Genomic DNA, 18963 nt, shown 5'->3' with positions numbered 1-18963 from the left:
TTTTGTTAAAGTTACTTAGTCGGTTAGTTAATAATAAGTACTTATTTTTTAATAACGGATTTAACTTTCAGTTTTAAAAGGACACAATTTCTTGTGAAGGTTTCGTTTGCAGTCACAATAAATAAAGCACAGAGAAAGAGATTCAAGTATGTCGGAATAGATTTAAGGGAATATTGTTTTATAATAGCCTATTATATGTCGCCCTATCTAGATCCGGGTGCGGCGAAAATCAAAAAATACTAATATCCCACGTATAAATAAAACTAAAAATGTTTTATGTACTGAAATATTAAAAGTCTGCTCTTAGTGATTTCTTTAAATTATATTTTTTATTTTATTTATTTATTTGAATCTCCAACAGTTGTACATAATACACATTCAAATCATTTTTTACATTAACTTAAAACTAACTATGCACAATCAATTACAGGAGAACATACGCTGGTAAAACCGCGGACACAGCTAGTATAGTATACTATATTAGTAAGGACAATGATATCTTTGGCATGACTTACACGTGAACACGTTACATACTGATGGCCATTGGTTTAGTCAGTCAGTCAGTATGATTATTATTTTATTACACGGTCTTGTAATAAGTTCACATTATTGTTATTTTAAGTGCTGATTAAGTCGATGGTGTGATATTCTTTATTACCTAACAAATAAATAACAGGTTACTTTCACGATATTTGCCGTGATGGAGTTAGAAATAACCAACCGCTATCTATATACAAGTGTGTATTTGAAAAGTGGCTCGACGTAAATAGGACTTCTCAACGATCCAATATAATATACCTAAAATAAGAGCTTACTTTGTTTGACATTCACAGAGCATTTCAAGCTTGTAGTAAAATAAATAGCAAACAATACTCTCGCTCTATTATTTATCTTCGCTTCTGCGATGAGAAATGAAAAGTCGTAACACCGAATATGAATTGAGTTCGCGATAATGGCCGCGCTTTGACTCGACAGTAATTACAATTTTTAAAGGACAAATTACTGACGTCATGTACATAATTCCTTCTTCTCGTCTTTTCTCATGAAAAATTCTACTCATTAACGGTCTTTGTTCAAAACTCATAAATAATTTGAAGTTTCATGTCTATGTAAAAATATTTTTCATAATTATGAATTGCCATTGCAATTTACTAGACAGTTCAGAACTTACATCAATTATTTAATATTTTATCTGCATTATATTTAACGAAAGCTTTTGTGTTGTTTCTATGATTAACACTGCAATTAACCTTGATTATAATCAGTTATTACTCATAAATTGATGACTCAATAGGTTTTTTAACCTGATTCCGGGAGCATCATTGAGCGTGCTGCCGTCGTCTGCGAGCCAGGAGAGACGTGGCGGTGGGTCCCCGCGCGCGGCGCACCGCACGCGCGTCCCGGCCGACAACGCGTACCGGACCAGCGCTGGCGGCTCGGTCGTGAACACTGGGCCCAAACGAACCGGCGTGTCCGATGACACATCTACACATCAAAATATTAAATTGTTAATATCAATATCAACACATTACAATATCAACCTGCCATTTGATGCCATTAATCTTTTATTGTAGTTTTTTTAAATACTATAATCTGTTTTGAGGCATTGTCACAGTGGGGCGAAAAAAACAAAAAATCATATTTTGGTATGGGTGATGCAGTGTCTTAGATAGGTACTCGCAGTTAATTAAATTTCTTGAAATATACAATGAGTATTAAATGTACTTTTAAACAAGTCATAACTTGCTGGATAGAAGCCGATTTACCCTTTCGAGAAAGCGACACCCCGTGATACAGTTAAAAATTCTGTTTGCAAACAACGAATAACTTTAAGCCACTTAAAAGTCTAGCAACAAAAGTGGAGTTTGAAACTGTTTGACCTAAAAAAAAGGCGCTCGCGGAGAAGTTGCGAACTTGGGCCGTTACGATTGTCCTCAAATGTGTAATTCAGCAAAGTTTGTTGCTATCATTTGTTGGAATTAGTTCATATATTACTTTCGCAATTTACCGGAGCAAAGACAAAGAAAGCTATGAATCGTAGAGTAATTAATTCGCTGGCGCTTTGCCGCGGATGACACAATACGTTTTCATTAAGAGCACGCATCGCTTGCGTTCGATATCGTCTCGCACGTTTGATTAAATCTCAGCCTGTTTCTGCCGATCTAATTATGAAATTGAAAGCGCTGCAAACGAAGCGGGCTTTATTTGCGAATAATTTAGTTTTGTATGGCAACTGGGAGCAAGGAACAATAAAAGGAATATATTGCTCTACTTAGGCGGCGCGTTCGATACAGAAGGCGCCGGGTCGAGACTTACCCTGACTTTGACTTTACAGTAATATCAGGCCTAATTGCTTCATTTATTTATTTTGTTATCAACAGCGTTTCAATTATTTTTTTACAATGACTACACAATATGAAAATCTTACAACTTAAATATGAACAGTTAAATATGTTATTATATATAAAAGGAAAATACATAATTATATGTGTTTTTTTATTGGATAGTATATATATGAGTGTAGTAGAGTAGGTTTTGCTACTTAATCGTAATGACAGAGAGACTCGTACTGTTAAAATAATTAAAAGTGCCCAAAATGAAACAAATATACTCGCTAATTTCTTTTCAAAACAATATCAAAATAATACCCCCAGTACGAGAATGTGACAATTATTTCCAAACAAAGAAAAAGAATGTAGAATATATAGCTCAGTTACAATCATTTTTATAAAATGATTAATGTAAGGGGAGTATAATAAACTCAAATACCGTCTGCATGAATATTTGTAGAGAATGTTCCTAATTATGTATTTAATTTAGTTCTTTACAATGAAATAATTTCATTGAAGCCTTAAATAAATCAAAATTAAAAATTCTATTGCATTTGGAAATAAGTAAATTCATGAATATATATTTTTATTTTTCAATTATTATGGTCGAATTTTCACCTCTGGGCGTACACTAGCTTTTAAGACGGTATATAAAAAGAAATTGGTTTTATATGGCTTAGTATATATTCAATTCAAAATTGTAAGTTTAATCATCATCATCAACCCTTTGTCGTCCACTGCTGGACATAGGCCTCTCCAATGGCACGCCACTGAGCTCGATCTTCAACTCTCAATCTCCATTAGCTGCCAGCCACTTTGCGTATATCGTCACTCCACCTAGCTGGAGGGTGTCCTACGCTACGATTGCCAAGGCGTGGTCTCCACTACAGAGCACGTCTACTCCAACGGTTGTCGGTTCTGCGACAGATGTTACCAATCCACTGCCACTTATGCTTACTAATCCTTTGGACTATGTCAATAGCTTTGGTTCTCTGTTGGATCAGCACATTTGAGATACGATCCTTCAGAGAAATTTCGAGCATAGCCCTCTTCATAGCTAGCTGAGCGACCTTAAAATGGTGGGCCAAACGCACTGTCAGTGTGAATACTTTCACGTCTCTCAACGAAAATTTAATATTGTATGTAAATTAAATTATATTTTCAAGGATATTTAATAAAAAAAAAATAAAAAAAATCTAGATACAAAAAAAACACGAAATTCCCTCTAATCATTACATTTTTTTTTCAATTTATGATCGTGGTGCCATAGGTTATTAACTTAATCATCTAAAATTGCAGTTATAAATTGCATGCTTAGATAGCTTATAAACACACGAACAAATGTACTGCATCCAAAGTGTCGTGACGGTCGAAGACATACACTTATTTTGGACCAGCTTAAGGCACTTTGTTCCAAAAAATTGATCATATTAGACTTACTTTTAAACAATATTCCTAGAGCCAGCAGGAGTATAAAAAGCATGATGTCTCCCGGGTCGTGGTCGGCACAAGCGCCACAGCAGTTCCTGTTGGTAAATAAAATATTGTTGCAAATCAGTAATGAAATCATTAGGGTATCGGTCTGGGCGACCAAGTGTGTAATGAGGGTCTCAACTATTTTATTTAAGAAAATAGATTCCAACACCCGTCACTTTGGATCTACTAAAACTAAAATTTTGAAAAATACAAAAAATAATTCTTTTACTTGTTGATTACATATTAAATATTTAACATATTCATCGTACAGAACCCTCTCCACTCGAGTTCAACTGGCAATTGTCTGGTTTTTTGTTATTCTATTATTGGAAAACAGATAAATTAAATGTGAGAATGAGAGAAAGAGACTGCCACCTACACTCTCGGCGGCTTTATTAGAAGTTGATCGCATTTTCAATAAGAGAGATAATAGGGGCGAAATACAAAGGGGATAAGGCTATTAGATATAGATGATGATTGAAAAAAAAACACATGCCGTTCTTAAGTCAATGGACGCGAGTTATTTCACACCAGATTTAAGAAGTGAAGTGAAGTAAATCATTGATGAATATTGAGAATAATAAGTTAATGCTAATAAACTTTTATAATATTATATTATTTTAATATGACATACGAAGTCGGGAGGTGTAGCTAGTAATTTAATCGTATAATTAACTTCTGTTTAAACAGAAGTTAATTACGTAATAGATGTTTTATTTCGTTATAAGAACACTTATAACGAAATAAAACGTTACAAACTCGATATCAAATGAGTTCGCACCGCGACTCGACGCGCCTACAATATGCAACGTAGCGTGGAGCGCAGCGCTCGCGTTGAGCTCTCTCCAACACGCAACACACAACGTGCTATTGTTATTTATTCTAAACTTATTACATTTGTTAACTTCAATATATAACATAAGAAGTAAGTACAACATGTTATACAATAACATTGTTGTGTCGTTTTAATTTAGTCCAATATATAATCAGACCCAAAAAAATGCAATTTAAATTGCACATAAAATGTAGGGAAAAGGCAAGCTCAGTATTATAGCTGAGCCGCAGACTCATCTCCGCAGCATACGCGGTTAGAAAAGTTTGAAAACTAACCGTTATTAATACTGCTTGATTAGTATATTTTGGTTATTTTCATACTTTGTTATGACATATTACTTTGGGGTAACGCTTCGTATATTGAAACTGTTTAAATTCTTCAAAAAAGAGCTGTTCGGTCTTGTTTCCAACTCGAGACTTCCTTGAGATGTTCTTACTGGTTTTTCTCTGTGTAAACTACATTCGAAGCCGGTGGTAGCTTTACATTGATTATAATCTTGTAAAAAGACTGTTCAGGAGAGCTTTTAAAGTCTACATGGACAAAGTGCTGTGTTTTAAAATAAGTCAAAGTATTGACTTATTTTAAAACACAGCATTTGTTTCTTTGCTTAAAAGTAACAGAAGTAGTTTATGTTAATTAAAGTGTAAAACCTTTTTATTTTAGTTTAATACATTTTAAACAAACCGTCTCCTTAAAAGAAATGAAGAACTCAGCCTAGTAGAGGGATATAAATTTGCAGAAATAATTTAATTTCTAGAGTAGTGTAATGCCAACAATACTCTCGAGCATCGCGTTATAAATAATATTTATCAAAACTTGAGTTTGCATAATACACTATACTGCAACAGATGAAACATTTCCTACTGTTACAATTTAAATTTAAATTTAACTTTTAAATCATATTTAGATGCGTGTACTTACGTGTGAACAAACACAAATTAAAAGTTCCAGATAATATTCTTGTGTATTTATTGATAAACATTCATATATGTATGTGTAGCAATAAAATATTTCCTTCTTTTGACAGACGTCGGCATTCCCAATAGAGGCTAGCTAATTAAATGACATATTTTTGGGTACAACTGTCGGAACGTACACAGATTCTATCCCACAGACACAAGGTCTATTGGAAATACCTTAAAATTAATGAGTTTCCGGGTTGGATCCGGGACCACATGACCAGTAGCCATATGAGCATTGTTTCGTCAAACAACATTTTATATGGATACTTTTACGCCGCAGTCCATTATGTCATTAAGTGTTAGTAAAACTTAATACGATATGTGACGTCATAAATGGTGAAGTTTAGTTAAACATCACACGCGTTAAGATAACTTTCTGAAACAGCAATACTATACATCAAGTTCGTGAAAGGAATAGTTTGCATTGGCTGGAGGTAAATTGAAATCATTTTCCCTAATACTACAACATAAGTCTGTGACCCTTGTTGTTCATAAACCTCGAATGACTTCATATGGTTTTAATTCTAAAGCTGAATCATAACCGAAGTATAGTATAGCGAGACTTCGTTCTCGATGTCTCTGCCGAGTGGAATCAGCCCTCTCTTGGTCTCGCTCCACTGTCTCTTCCTGGACCATGAAGGTATCAGAAAAGAAGCCTACGGTCCTCCATTCCAATTAGTTCTTCGTTCATCAGTTCTTTGAGCAACTGCGTTAACCACTCCTTCCGTGGTTCTTACGTGTTCTCCTTTTAACGCCTTTTTTCTGACAAAACAAACGGCTAATAAAATAATAATAATACTAATAACAATTACTGTGGATTGTGGTTTTTATAATGGGATATTTTTAGAAATATTAGTTATTATTTGATTTGGCCCGATGACTGTTTTGTGAAATAAAAAGAAAATTGTTATGACACAACAGTATCGCAAGTTACGCTTAATGTATATTCATAACTCGTGTTCGGTTCAATAAGGTAGAAAAAAATGCACAAAATAGAAGTCATCTACGACAATGTGCTAAGCGCTTGTCACACTATCCATTAGCTCGACAAGGTTAGGCTTCACTGCAGTTCGTTGTGTAAGGTCGCGCTTAACGCGTCACATTACATCACCTGACACGGGAACATAGAATCTGTAAAGCTTTTGTGTGTAGCATTAACTAGTATTATATTTAAGCATAAACACAAGTAAGTAATAGAATACAAGTAGAGAAAAAAGCAATTTTAAATTGTTGTTATTTTTACGTCATAACCACAGAGCGACTTTTAAAGTCTTTTTTTTTTTTCGCTGGAAAAACGCATGACGCGTTTCCCCCACGGGAACAGTGGGGGTACCCTTTCCGTCATAACGAGGAGCGCCACGGGATCGCTTGCGCATGCTACCGCGGCGCTCTGACGGGCGGCCTGCGTATGCAGGCCTCCATTCTCTAGGAGGATTAGAGATAGAGGAGGCGACGCCTATTGCGGCGGAAGGAGAAGGTGCGCATAACGCCTCATCAACAGCACTCATCGCTTCCGAGCATCGCGTTGATGATGCTCGGCAAGGAGAGGTCTCCGCCGACAACTGCCGCCAGAGAAAGCCACGCGGCACACTCCGTCAGGGTGTGTTGCGCCGTGTCAATTATCGCACCACACTCGTGGCAGGAAGGTGACATTTCCCGCCGTGCTATCTTATGCAGGTACTTACCGAAGCAGCCGTATCCGGTAAGTACCTGCTTCAACCTAAACGAGAGCGTGCCTCGTTTTCTTTTGACCCAGCGACTCAAGTGGGGACGTACCACCTCCACTGTCACCAGGTCCGCTGTGGGGGACCCCAGATCTTCCTCCCATCGGGCTATCAGGGCTTGCTGGGCTAGAGCCCTGATCCGCCCGACATCTGCTGACCCTGGACGGTCGCCGTGGTCTCTTGCCTCGGCCCGGAAGCGGTACACCTCTGCGAGCACCCCCGCCTGGAGTTCCTAGGGCGGATCACCCGCGAGGAGCGTCACCGCTGTCAAAGACACCGTACGATACCCTCTTATCGCTCTTACCGCTATGACCATCTGCGGCCTCCGTAGGAGGACCCGGTTGTGAGCAATGAGCGCATCGACCCATATCGGGGCACCGTACAGTGCCATCGACCTCACTTCGCCGGCATAGAGGCGCCGACATAGCGATCTCGGTCCTCCCATGTTGGGTAGGAGGCGACCCAAGGCGGCAGCTGTGTTGGTGAACTTCGGGCCGAGTTGCACGAAGTGCTGTCTGAAGCTCCATCGCCCGTCCAGGATCAAGCCCAGATACTTCATCTGGGCCTGCACCTTGATCACCGTCCTATGGACGGTGATACTCGCCCCCCGAGGGGGGACTTTTAAGGTCTAACAAAATAACGAAAAAAACAAATATTAATATTAATTTATAAAAACAAAGTATATGTATGAAAATAATTCACCAATTTAAGATACCTTTGTGAATAATGTAATCAATATTTCTGTAAGGTATTCTTACTACCTACGACCTACATTATGGAATAACAAATTCATTCACATCATCTCAACCACATATCATTACAACTTATCTACTACTACTACTTATCACTTTGCCCATAAACAAACCACCAGTGGGGGGCAGCGAGGCGGAACAAGTACTGAACCCTCCGTGACAGTGAGATACAGACAGTTACTATACTTATTATTTAATTTCATGACTCGAAGCGATAGTCATAAATTCAAGGAATATAAAATGTTACAATAATATTTTCTCACGTGTTTAGTAGTTGATCTTCACACGCAGAGCGGCAGCCGACAGCCCTCAGCGAGAGACACATAACTACTTTATTGAGAGGCTCAATAAATTCCGCTCTTTAGTGGCACTGCGAGTACTTCGCCGTTAGATTAATGAAGTACTACATTTTAAGTGCGACAGAACCTCAGCTGTGCTGTGAGCACTCTCGAGTGGATAGCGGATACATTGTACGGCTATCTTTAGTTAAGTGAGTATTATAATTAATATTTTATTTAATAATTCTTGTATCGATAGAAAAGAAGATTCAGTTCGTTGATAAATCAACGTTATGTTCACTCATCTCGAACTCATTTACATTCACGCCAAGTTCTACATTTTGCTCTCATATTGTACTTTGTTGAAATAATTTTAGATCCATCTATTAATTTTAGATCCATCTTTATCTTAAAAGTAATGAATTGGAGAGAATAGTAATTTAAAAAAAAATACTTTCGTCGATATATCTGGAGATTTTCTGAGGTTGCCAAAACTTGTATACAAGTTGTGATGATGTATTTAGTAGTTCTCCCCACTAAAGCAAGCGCTTTGGTACGATATTTGGCAACAAAGAACTATGTACATTATATGAAAGATTCTTTAATATGATTAGTACCGTTGTCATACTAGTATTAGAAGAAGATGCAACGATAGTTTTTTCTTTCTTTTTTAATTGTAATATTCTATTTAAAATTATTAAAATATTTTTTTTTAAAACTCTTATAAAATCAACGTAGTCGAAGAAAAAATTATAGTAAGTGCTCAGCGGCAGCTTAGGAAAGGGCCAGCGAAAAAAAAATACATTTACTACCTTTGCATGTAAGATTTACATGTTCTTAAAATATTTAGTGTCTCAGTACCCCTCGCAAATTACCACGGTAGTACGAGTCTATCCCAGGTGTCATCCTCCTCAGAACCCTCTGTAATAGGGCTCGCAATACCTACCTCTGCGAGTCTATAGTCTATAGGCGTAGGTGACGCCCTATCTTTTAACCCAGGTTGAAACATATGTGTGGAGTATATCCTAGACTTTGTCTAAATTTAAGAGTGAAAGGGTAGATATTGTCTACTATAGAACCTTCGGTTCCAAATATATATATATATATATATATATATATATATATATATATATATATATTATAGATACTGAAATAACAGGCTCTTCGAAAGTTAAATTTTTTTTTCGTGACTCTTATTCTTATTTATTTTTAGAAGAAAACGTGATACGGAAGATACGGTATTATTATTTAATTACCCATTAAGTATTGTATGGGTTTTATGGGTTTAGTTAAGACAAATAGTAGAGACATATTAGCCGCACTGTAAGTGCATTAAAGCTAAGTGCCCCACCGCCAAGGGTACATTTGCATCCTGTGTAAGTTTCAGGTAACTCGATACAAGGAACCTCAACAAGATCTCTTTCGACAGAGTGAATGAAGCTGTAAACTGAATAGCGAAATCTTACGATACAATATGATCCTCTACTGCGTATGAAACTTTTTGTTTATCTCATCAAATTATATTATTATAAATAGATCTTATATAAATCTTCCAAGACTTTAATCTTTCAAGACTAAAGACAATTAGAATTGAAAAATTATTTGAATCAAGCATAATCTTGAGACACAGATAACGGACGCTGAGCCAATTTGCGGAGATGGCGTTGAGATCGCGAAAACTCGATGAATACTCAAACAGCGCCGCACGGAGAATAATATCCTATTGAAGGCGAGTCACGGACTAGTGTACGGTCAGCACAAACGATCAAAATTTGTTTAATTAAGTAACACAGTATTCTGATTTCGCGTCTCATTTATTCTATTTTGGAGTGAGTTAAGTTTTCGAAAATTGTATTACGTGCATAGTTTGTTATTATAATGAATATAGTTAAATATATGATGACATCGGTTCTGATGTTTTTTATACTTTATGGCCGACATGAATATGTCATGTATCGAGAGGTGGTTATATAGTCAGCACATAAAGTCGTTTTACTATGTAACTTTTATGCTATCGGTACAAAAACTTATTTACATTATAACTAAAAAAGTTTTTAAATCAGTAAACTTATAAGTCTAACGTTATGTTTAAAATCGTTAGACCTTGTTTTTATGTAGGTTTTAATAGATGCAAATTATTCATTAAGTTTTATATGTCAGCCATTTTTCAATTCATGTGGTTAAGCATATTACAGTTATGACTTCATAAAAATAAAGTAAAAATCTATATTTTATTCGGTTATAAAAATACATGATAAGCAAATACAAGTACTTTCGGTGCGGCGTTCCTTATGGAAGCCAAAAACATATACCTAGATAAATCCGTGACCAAATTCCTTCATTAAATATTTATAATGTTTAATAGTATGTAAGAGTATTTGTGAAACTTGTACATAATGTACTCAAAAAGCAATTACATGAAGTGGCTCCTTCCATCAATTCAGTTTCAGTAACCGTTGTAAGAACATTGGCTTTGTGTAATAACTTCGAGTCGCACGACGCTGCACTATTGTTCCCGCACTAATCAGTCTCATAGTGAGCTTCGCTACTTTGTATTAATTGGATCTGGTTCTATCTCTATAGTTAGAGCGACTTCTGAAGAGTTGAGAGAATTTGTTATTGAAGTAAAATTATTTGTTAATAAGAGCGTAATATTACAGAAGGAATATACTAATAAAACCCTTAATAAATAAAATTCCTGTTTTTAAAGAATAAAATCTCTAATTAATATTTTTGCTATAGAAAATTTATGTGTTTCCATAACTTAATAAAGAGATATGTAATATAACAATAATCAATCATATCAAGTTCCGAGCTTAAAGAAAAATTAAATAACATAAGCAATTGTTAAGTAGTTATAGCTACTTTTATTGTCACAAGTGCTTAATACAACACACAATACATCCAAGTTTATAAGTTCTTTATATTTGTAGCAAAAAACGCAGCAAACTGGAAAGCACGAAACAAAATTTTTGTGCTGTTTTTATATTTAAGATTTTTTTTTTCTCATAGATTTTAACAATAAATTAATATTATTGAAAGGTGACATAATATAAATTACATTAAATACAATTTACATTATTCCAATTAATAGTTTAAAATTAAAACAGTTTGTGTAGAAATTATTTAATTTTATCGCTATAATATAAAGTCGAGATGTTTTTCATGATTTTTACTTAATCTTTATTTTATTTACAATTAAATTCTTTAAAAGGGTTTATAAAAACTAAAACTAATTCAAACAAACACCCGATACGATAAACTTACCTAGAAAACTTCCATTGATAATTAACACAATTTCACTCCGAAATCACAAACACGCGAATATAAGAAGTTAACAATAACTATTAACAAAACTGTGCCGAGTTCGCGTAAAGTCAGCACGATGCCGCACGGCTGCTGATGATGCGGAAAGTCATCCGCCACGATCCGCGCTCGACTACGGACTGAGCGCTCGACTCACGCAACTCGCCCGCTCGCTGGCGAGACTTGACCGCCCTACGTAATTGTATCTTTTCTTAAGCCCACCGCCCCGATGAGGGCTTTAAGCAGCCTTTATTAAGGACTTATGTTTGGAAGGAAAATGTTATGTTTCGTCATTTGATGTAATATGGTTAATGTAACTTCATTTTATTTTCTTGATCTTTTACCTTGTATGTTAAAATGTCGTTATGTTTTGATTAATGCTTAAAATTAGTTTAATCTGTTATCGAAATAGTTTGGTATTACTCTTTGACGATTGATAATAAATGAACCTTATTAAGACAGCGAACGAACTTCGAACAAGTCGGATGCTGCGGTTAAAACAATATCTGTTCAGGGACCGGGCCCAATATCAAAACTACTGTATTTTTTTTTTTATAGAATAGGAAGGTGGACGAGCATATGGGCCACCTGATGGTAAGTGGTTACCAAACGCCCTTAGACATTGGCATTGTAAGAAATGTCAACCATCGCTTATAGCCAATGCGCCACCAACCTTGGGAACTAAGATTTTATGTCCGTTGTGCCTGTAATTACACTGGATCACTCACCCTTCAAACCGGAACACAACAATATCAAGTATTGCTGTTTTGCGGTAGAATATCTGATGAGTGGGTGATACCTACCCAGACGAGCTTGCACAAAGCCCTACCACCAGTAAATGTATTAACGAACTAATTAAAAATTTTACAACCGTCCAAATATTATTTAAATGTGATATAAGTATCGAATGTGTTTTAATATAATTACTAAAAGCCATCAAGCCAATACTCCTGAATCGGTTAGCGCGTTTTATTTACTTTTGGGGTAAATTATTTTCTACGTACGTGTCAATAAATTAGTATCGGTTTATTTTCTCACCAAGACGCTTAGTAAGAAAAAGAGTTGCTTAGTACGAGCAGTTTTAAGGTCAAGTACACTTATTAGCAAGCTTATTTATCATATACAGTACACAATACTACATTTGTATTACACCTGAGTTAATAAATTATGCTACAAAATACCAGCATTAAAATAATAAGGCCTAATCTCACATATTAGTCTATATTGTATTAACCTACCTACCTGACAACAATAACATTAAGTAATAGTATTATTATTATGATGCCTTAAGTCTGCAATAAATTGCCAAAATATATCATCAGCTTTTAATAATAATGACTTAGTAAATGTCAGTGATTTCATGCTAATTTTATTTAATTCATTTTGACATGTTTTATTTTTATATAGAATAAATTAATTTCACTGTTAAATTTAAAATAAAATATCTTAACATTTGGCACGCCCGATATGGCAAACTATGAGAACTAATTAAGTAATTAATTAATTTATTACTGGTGGTAGGGCTCTTTGCAAGCCCGTCTGGGTAGGTACCACCCACTCATCAGATATTCAACCGCAAAACAATAGTAATTGTTATTGTTGTGTTACAGTTTGAAGGGTGAGTGAGCCAGTGCAATTAGAGGCACAAGGGACATAACATCTTAGTTCCCAAGGTTGGTGGCGCATTGGCTATGTAAGCGATTTTTACCATTTCTTACAATGCCAATGTCTATGAGTTTTGGTGACCACTTACCATCAGATTTTCCGTACAGTGACGGTGAAAGAATACATTTCACTGCCCCTCTCTTTCCCATGGGTGTCGTAAGAGGCGACTAAGGGATATCTGAGCGACCATCTGCTCATCTGGTGGTAGGATGCTAACATCCGCCTGGCTTGTTACCACCGTACGCATGGTGAAAAACTCGTGAAGTGGCTTGCAGCCGTGTTTCGAGGTCAGCCAGCGTACAGCCAGTACCCGAGCGAGTATTGCCGCGATGGGTGTTGGTGGTGTGGAAACGGCTGTTGAACCAATGCCGGGGGAAACTGCATTGACCTGCTGGACAGGGAGACATGAAGAAACGGCTGTTCCGCTAGCCACCCGTGGCATAGTACAGGGGCCCGAGCGTGCCTAACCAGCTCGCGAGGCTGCCCCACCAGGCCACGCATAATCTCGGGGTGGACCGTCGTGCCGGTTGGTGACTGGAAGGTGGGGTCCCGGTGGCGACTTCCGGGGGGGTTCAGGGGCCCTTCCGCCCGGCGGATCAGTATATTTTCCCTTTTGGCAACCATTTGGGGAAACACGCCTCCATACTTTGCCCATCCCTATCGTGGCAATACGTCGCTCGCTTCACGTCTCTTTTCCTTATTTTTCCAAATGGTAGCGCAACTAAGAAATAACGGCCGTTCAGCGGTGCACACCCCCACCATACCCACGCTGTTTGAGGTTGAGTTCTCTAACATCAGAGGACTCCACGCTAATCTCAACGGTGTCCACCACCATATCGAGACAGTACGGCCAGCAATGTTGTTTCTCACAGAGACGCAAATACTCCGCCCTGCCGACACCAGGTAGCTGGTGTCGGCAGGGCACCAGCTACCTGGTGTCACAGGGTACACTTAACTATCCTGGCTACATGCTTGAAGAATCTTTCAAAGCGAAAGCCGGAGTATGCTTGTTCGTCAGGGTGGATGTTTGTTGTCACCGATTGCGCTGCTTGGAGGACCCCTCCTTCTCCATGTTGGTGGTACGTGTGGACCTGGTTCGTCAGAGTCGAGTCTACGTGTGCCTCTACAGATCCCACAATGGTGACTTGGAGACAAGCCGATTGTTTGACCATCTTAGTCGGGTGGCAGATGCTGCGCAAGAGCAGTTTCCTAACGCGGAATTGCTGTTTTTGGGGGATTTTAACGCTCACCATGAATCATGGTTGAAATCACTCAAAACTGACCATGCTGGAAGAACTACTCATGCTTTTGCTCTCACACACGACTTAACCCAACTGGTTGATCAGCCCACCAGGATCCCAGACATTGATGGGCAAGCGCCTTCTCTACTGGATCTTCTGCTGACTTCTCACCCGGTGGAATATCAGGTTGTGGTCCAAGCTCCACTTGGTTCTTCGGATCACGGCCTTATATCTACCAAAGTGCCACAGGCCAAGCTGCCGCCACCAGCGGTACGCAAACGTCGCGTATGACACTATAAGTCGGCAGATTGGGACTGTATGCGCGATTACTATACGTCAGTCCCTTGGAAGGAACGTTGCTTCACTGGGAATGATCCGACAGCTAGTGCCTAGCTGCTGTTGCTGATGAGATCATGTTAGGAATGGAATACTACATTTCTAGCTCAGATCTCGTCAGTAGGGGTACGCGTAATCGTTGGTTTACTCGTAAATGTGCCGATGCTTTTTTTTTTTATCTCGCAGTGGAAACCTTCAGAAAGATACCCGGGTCCTATGGGGGTGAAACCGGGTTCTGCGGGATCGTGTTGATATAACGCATCCGTGGCCTCTCCCGTACTTTGCTCCACTCGTGGCTCGGTGGAGCTCTCATCAGGCCATCACGGCTGCCGTCCTCCACAGGGCCGTCTGAAATAGGACACGTGAGGCCCCCACCTCACGCATCCACGGCCCCAGGGTTACGCCCTATCTTTTAAGCCCTGGGCGTCTGGGCTATAGGAGGGCCGAGACTACGCCGTCGTCGTCTCCACTGAGCAGGATCGGCCCTTTCCCGTTCCCACTCTGCCGTCTCCTTCTGAAATATTGCTCGCAGGGACAGGTCTTGTCCGCCTTCACGGACCAGGATCTCACTCTCCACACTCCACGCGGGGCACACTTCCAACGTATGCTGAGCTGTGTCCCGGTCCGCGCCACAGTGGTGACACATCGCCATCGATTCGCGTCCGATCTTACACAGGTATTCTCCAAAACAACCGTGACCGGTCCATTACCTTCGTAAGTCGGAGAATGTGCCGATGCTGTATCATCTAAGCAGGCAGCATATCGCGCGTGGATCAACGACTGCGTTAGCGGAGCATCTAACATTGACTCACTGAAAGCAAATTACAATAAAAATTCCAAATCCAATGTAGGAAGGCATACACGAGAGCGGATGCACAGTTCATTGTACAGATTGGTCATGACCTTATTTCGCATCCTAGGGGCTCCCGTAGCTTCTGGCGTCTGACCAAGTCTGTGCAAAACAATTTCTGCCAACCTTCGCTGCCACCACTCAGAAATCCGGACGGATCGCTAAGTCACAGTCCGCAGGAGAAAGCCAGATCGGCTTTCTCTTTGCCGATAACTCCGTGATCGATGATTGTATTGGTGTTGGGCTGCCACCAACAATACCTTCATGTGGCCACACGATGCCTGACATCAAAATCAGGCAACGTGATGTGCGTGCGGAGCTGCAATCACTTGATATACGGAAAGCTAGCGGTCCCAATGGAATACCAGCCATTGTGCTGAAGAAGTGCGCGGCGGAACTGTCTCCTGTGTTAACGCGCCTGTTTCAATTTTCTCTTACTTCGGGATGTGTGCCGGAGGCTTGGAGAAGAGCTAATGTACAAGCGGTTCCCAAAAAGAAGGAGACCAGTCTGACCCGGCAATTTATCGACCAATAGCTATCACCTCAGTACTTTGTAAGGTGATGGAACGGATTCTAAATAACCAACTGATCCATTACCTAGAAGATCACCCTCTAATTAATGATCGTCAGTACGGGTTTCGACCAAAACGGTCCACAGGTGATCTTCTAGCTTACGTAACCCACCTCTGGGGTGAAGCTATCGACAAGCATGGAGAATCTTTGGCTGTCAGCCTCGATATCTCCAAGGCTTTCGACAGGGTCTGGCACAGAAGTCTTTTCTCCAAGCTACCGGCATATGGTCTGCCTGCTCTGCTATGTACCTGGATTACCAGCTTCCGACACAAGCGTAGCCTTCGTGTTTTAGTAGATGGTTGCGCTTCACAATTCTATGTAGTGAATGCTTGGGTCCCCCAAGGATCTGTGCTATCTCCCATACTCTTTCTTTTGGTTATCAATGATATGCTCTCTCTTGGGAACATACATTGCTATGCAGACGACAGTACAGTGCATGGTGGACACCACGGATGCGCAGTGGCTTGGCGGGCGGAAACTGAGGAAAGGCGGGAGAATCTTGTCATTGAACTCGATAGGACGTTAGAGCTCATCGCCAAATGGGGTTTTGATATTCTTGTTGAGTTTAATGCCAAGAAAACACAGGTATGCGCTCTCACAGCGAAGTTTCCATTTTCGCCTCTTCCCTCCCTCTGTGGCACACCGCTGATGATACAAAGCAAAATCGCCATGCTGGGGATGGACGTTCGCTGCGACCTTAGTCCAAGGGATTACATCGAGGCTACTATAAAAACAGCTTTACGGAAACTCGGAGTTCTGAACAAGGTGCGGCGTTTTTACACGCCACAACAACTGTGCCTGTTATACAAAACACAGGTACGGTATTGCGTGGAATATTGCTCGCACCTTTAGAATGACTCCGCTAAGTACCTATTGGAGGCCTTGGATCGGTTGAAGCGACGTACAGTACGCATTATTGGCGACGTAAAGGTCACAAACACTCTTGAACCTTTACAATTGCGTCGCGAGATAGCAGCACTGAGCGCTTTCTATCGACTGTATCACGGCAAGTGCTCTGAGGAATTATTCTCTCTAATTCCTGCTTCCCCCTTCCTTCTTAAGTCCAGGAGAGCTGGTTCTCGATGTCACCGCCTAACTGTGACATCAATTCCATCGCGCACAAAGAAATTTGGCAACTCCTTTCTTTGTCGCACTTCCAAAAAATGGAATTCCTTACCAGCTCACGTGTTCCCCTCATCTTACAATCCGGGTTCCTTCAAACGAGGCGTGAAGAGGCATCTTGCGGGCCGGCAAGGCGGGGACGGCTAGTACAGAACATTCTTCCCGATTGTACTGGCCGTCGTCACGTTTGGACTCTACTACCACTTACCATCAGGTGGAGTAGAGTCATTTGCCATTCCGGCAAATATAAAAAAAAAGATGGCCCATATGCTCGTCCGCCAACCTAGACTATAAAAAAAGTAATAAGATGTTAAAAATGTATTTACAGTTTATGTAATAAATAATATTCTGATTCTGATCGCAGCGTTATAAGTTCATAAACTAAGTACAGATTGTGAAAGTAATAAATTACGATAAACTAAAATATATAACAAAGGGCACAAAAACTTAATTATTTGATATAAAAAATAATATGTTCATATTAATAAGTGTTGACGAATCGAAGTTGCACAGCCGTGTTGAGACAATAATCGCAGGGCAAGGCTCACACTAGTTACCATTTAGGAGCGAGAATTTATAATGGAGCCATGAATAAAACGAGACGGCAGAGGCGAGCGAAATTAATGTACATTTAATAAACGTTCTGTTTTGAGTGAAAGTTCCTACTCGTATATAAATTGAGAGAAGACATTTAATATTCCATTTAGCGAGCTGATGTCAAATATTGTCTAAAGTTTGCTTTTCGATACGAAGACACGAAGATTTAGGGTGCGTACTTATAATCTTTACAACGTATTTTGCTTCCAAGTTTTAAATTATTTATTCCTTTTGTGCACTTTATTAAACAAAACATAAGGCAGCGTTTTACATTTAATTAATTGATTAATATTTATTACAACGAAAAATAATTGAAAGAGCTCGATCAAGTAACTGCTTTTTATGAAATATTAAATATTTATTTTTTCATAATCGTAAGAGAATCTTTCGTAACGAATTTTCAAAACAATTACGATGCCATTATCGCTTGAACCGGCGGACGAACCCATTCTTTCGCGAGTTATGCAAATGTCCGAGGACCCGATGACTCAGCAAAAGCTTTCTTTAAATGGAGACAGCGAAAAAATTAAAACAGTTTTAAATTGAGAGGGAAGACTGGGGGTCGGGGCGAGGGGGTGACGGGGGCCGAGGGGTTGATAGGCGGTGTGGCGGCGGGGTCGCAGAGACGTCGTCCGCCGAGCGTGAAGATACCTTGATGAAAAGAAAATGAAACCTGCAGCGGGATGATGTAACGCGCTATGCACAGACTATCCTCGTGTCGCAGGCTCTCGATGCGAATATCACTTTTCTTGTAAACATATTATATTGTAGTCATTTGGGCCAATATATAAAGGCTAATTATTATATTATATTTTGAACACGTTCATTCATATTAAGTGTTACGCTATAAGTTACAATTACATAATGAAACTATAATGTATGTACCGTTTGTGTGTGTCAGCCCGTTTGTAACTTC

The sequence above is a fragment of the Nymphalis io genome, chromosome 1, assembly GCF_905147045.1.
Source record: "Nymphalis io chromosome 1, ilAglIoxx1.1, whole genome shotgun sequence".
NCBI classification, from domain to species: domain Eukaryota; kingdom Metazoa; phylum Arthropoda; class Insecta; order Lepidoptera; family Nymphalidae; genus Nymphalis; species Nymphalis io.
This window is presented reverse-complemented; position numbering follows the sequence as displayed.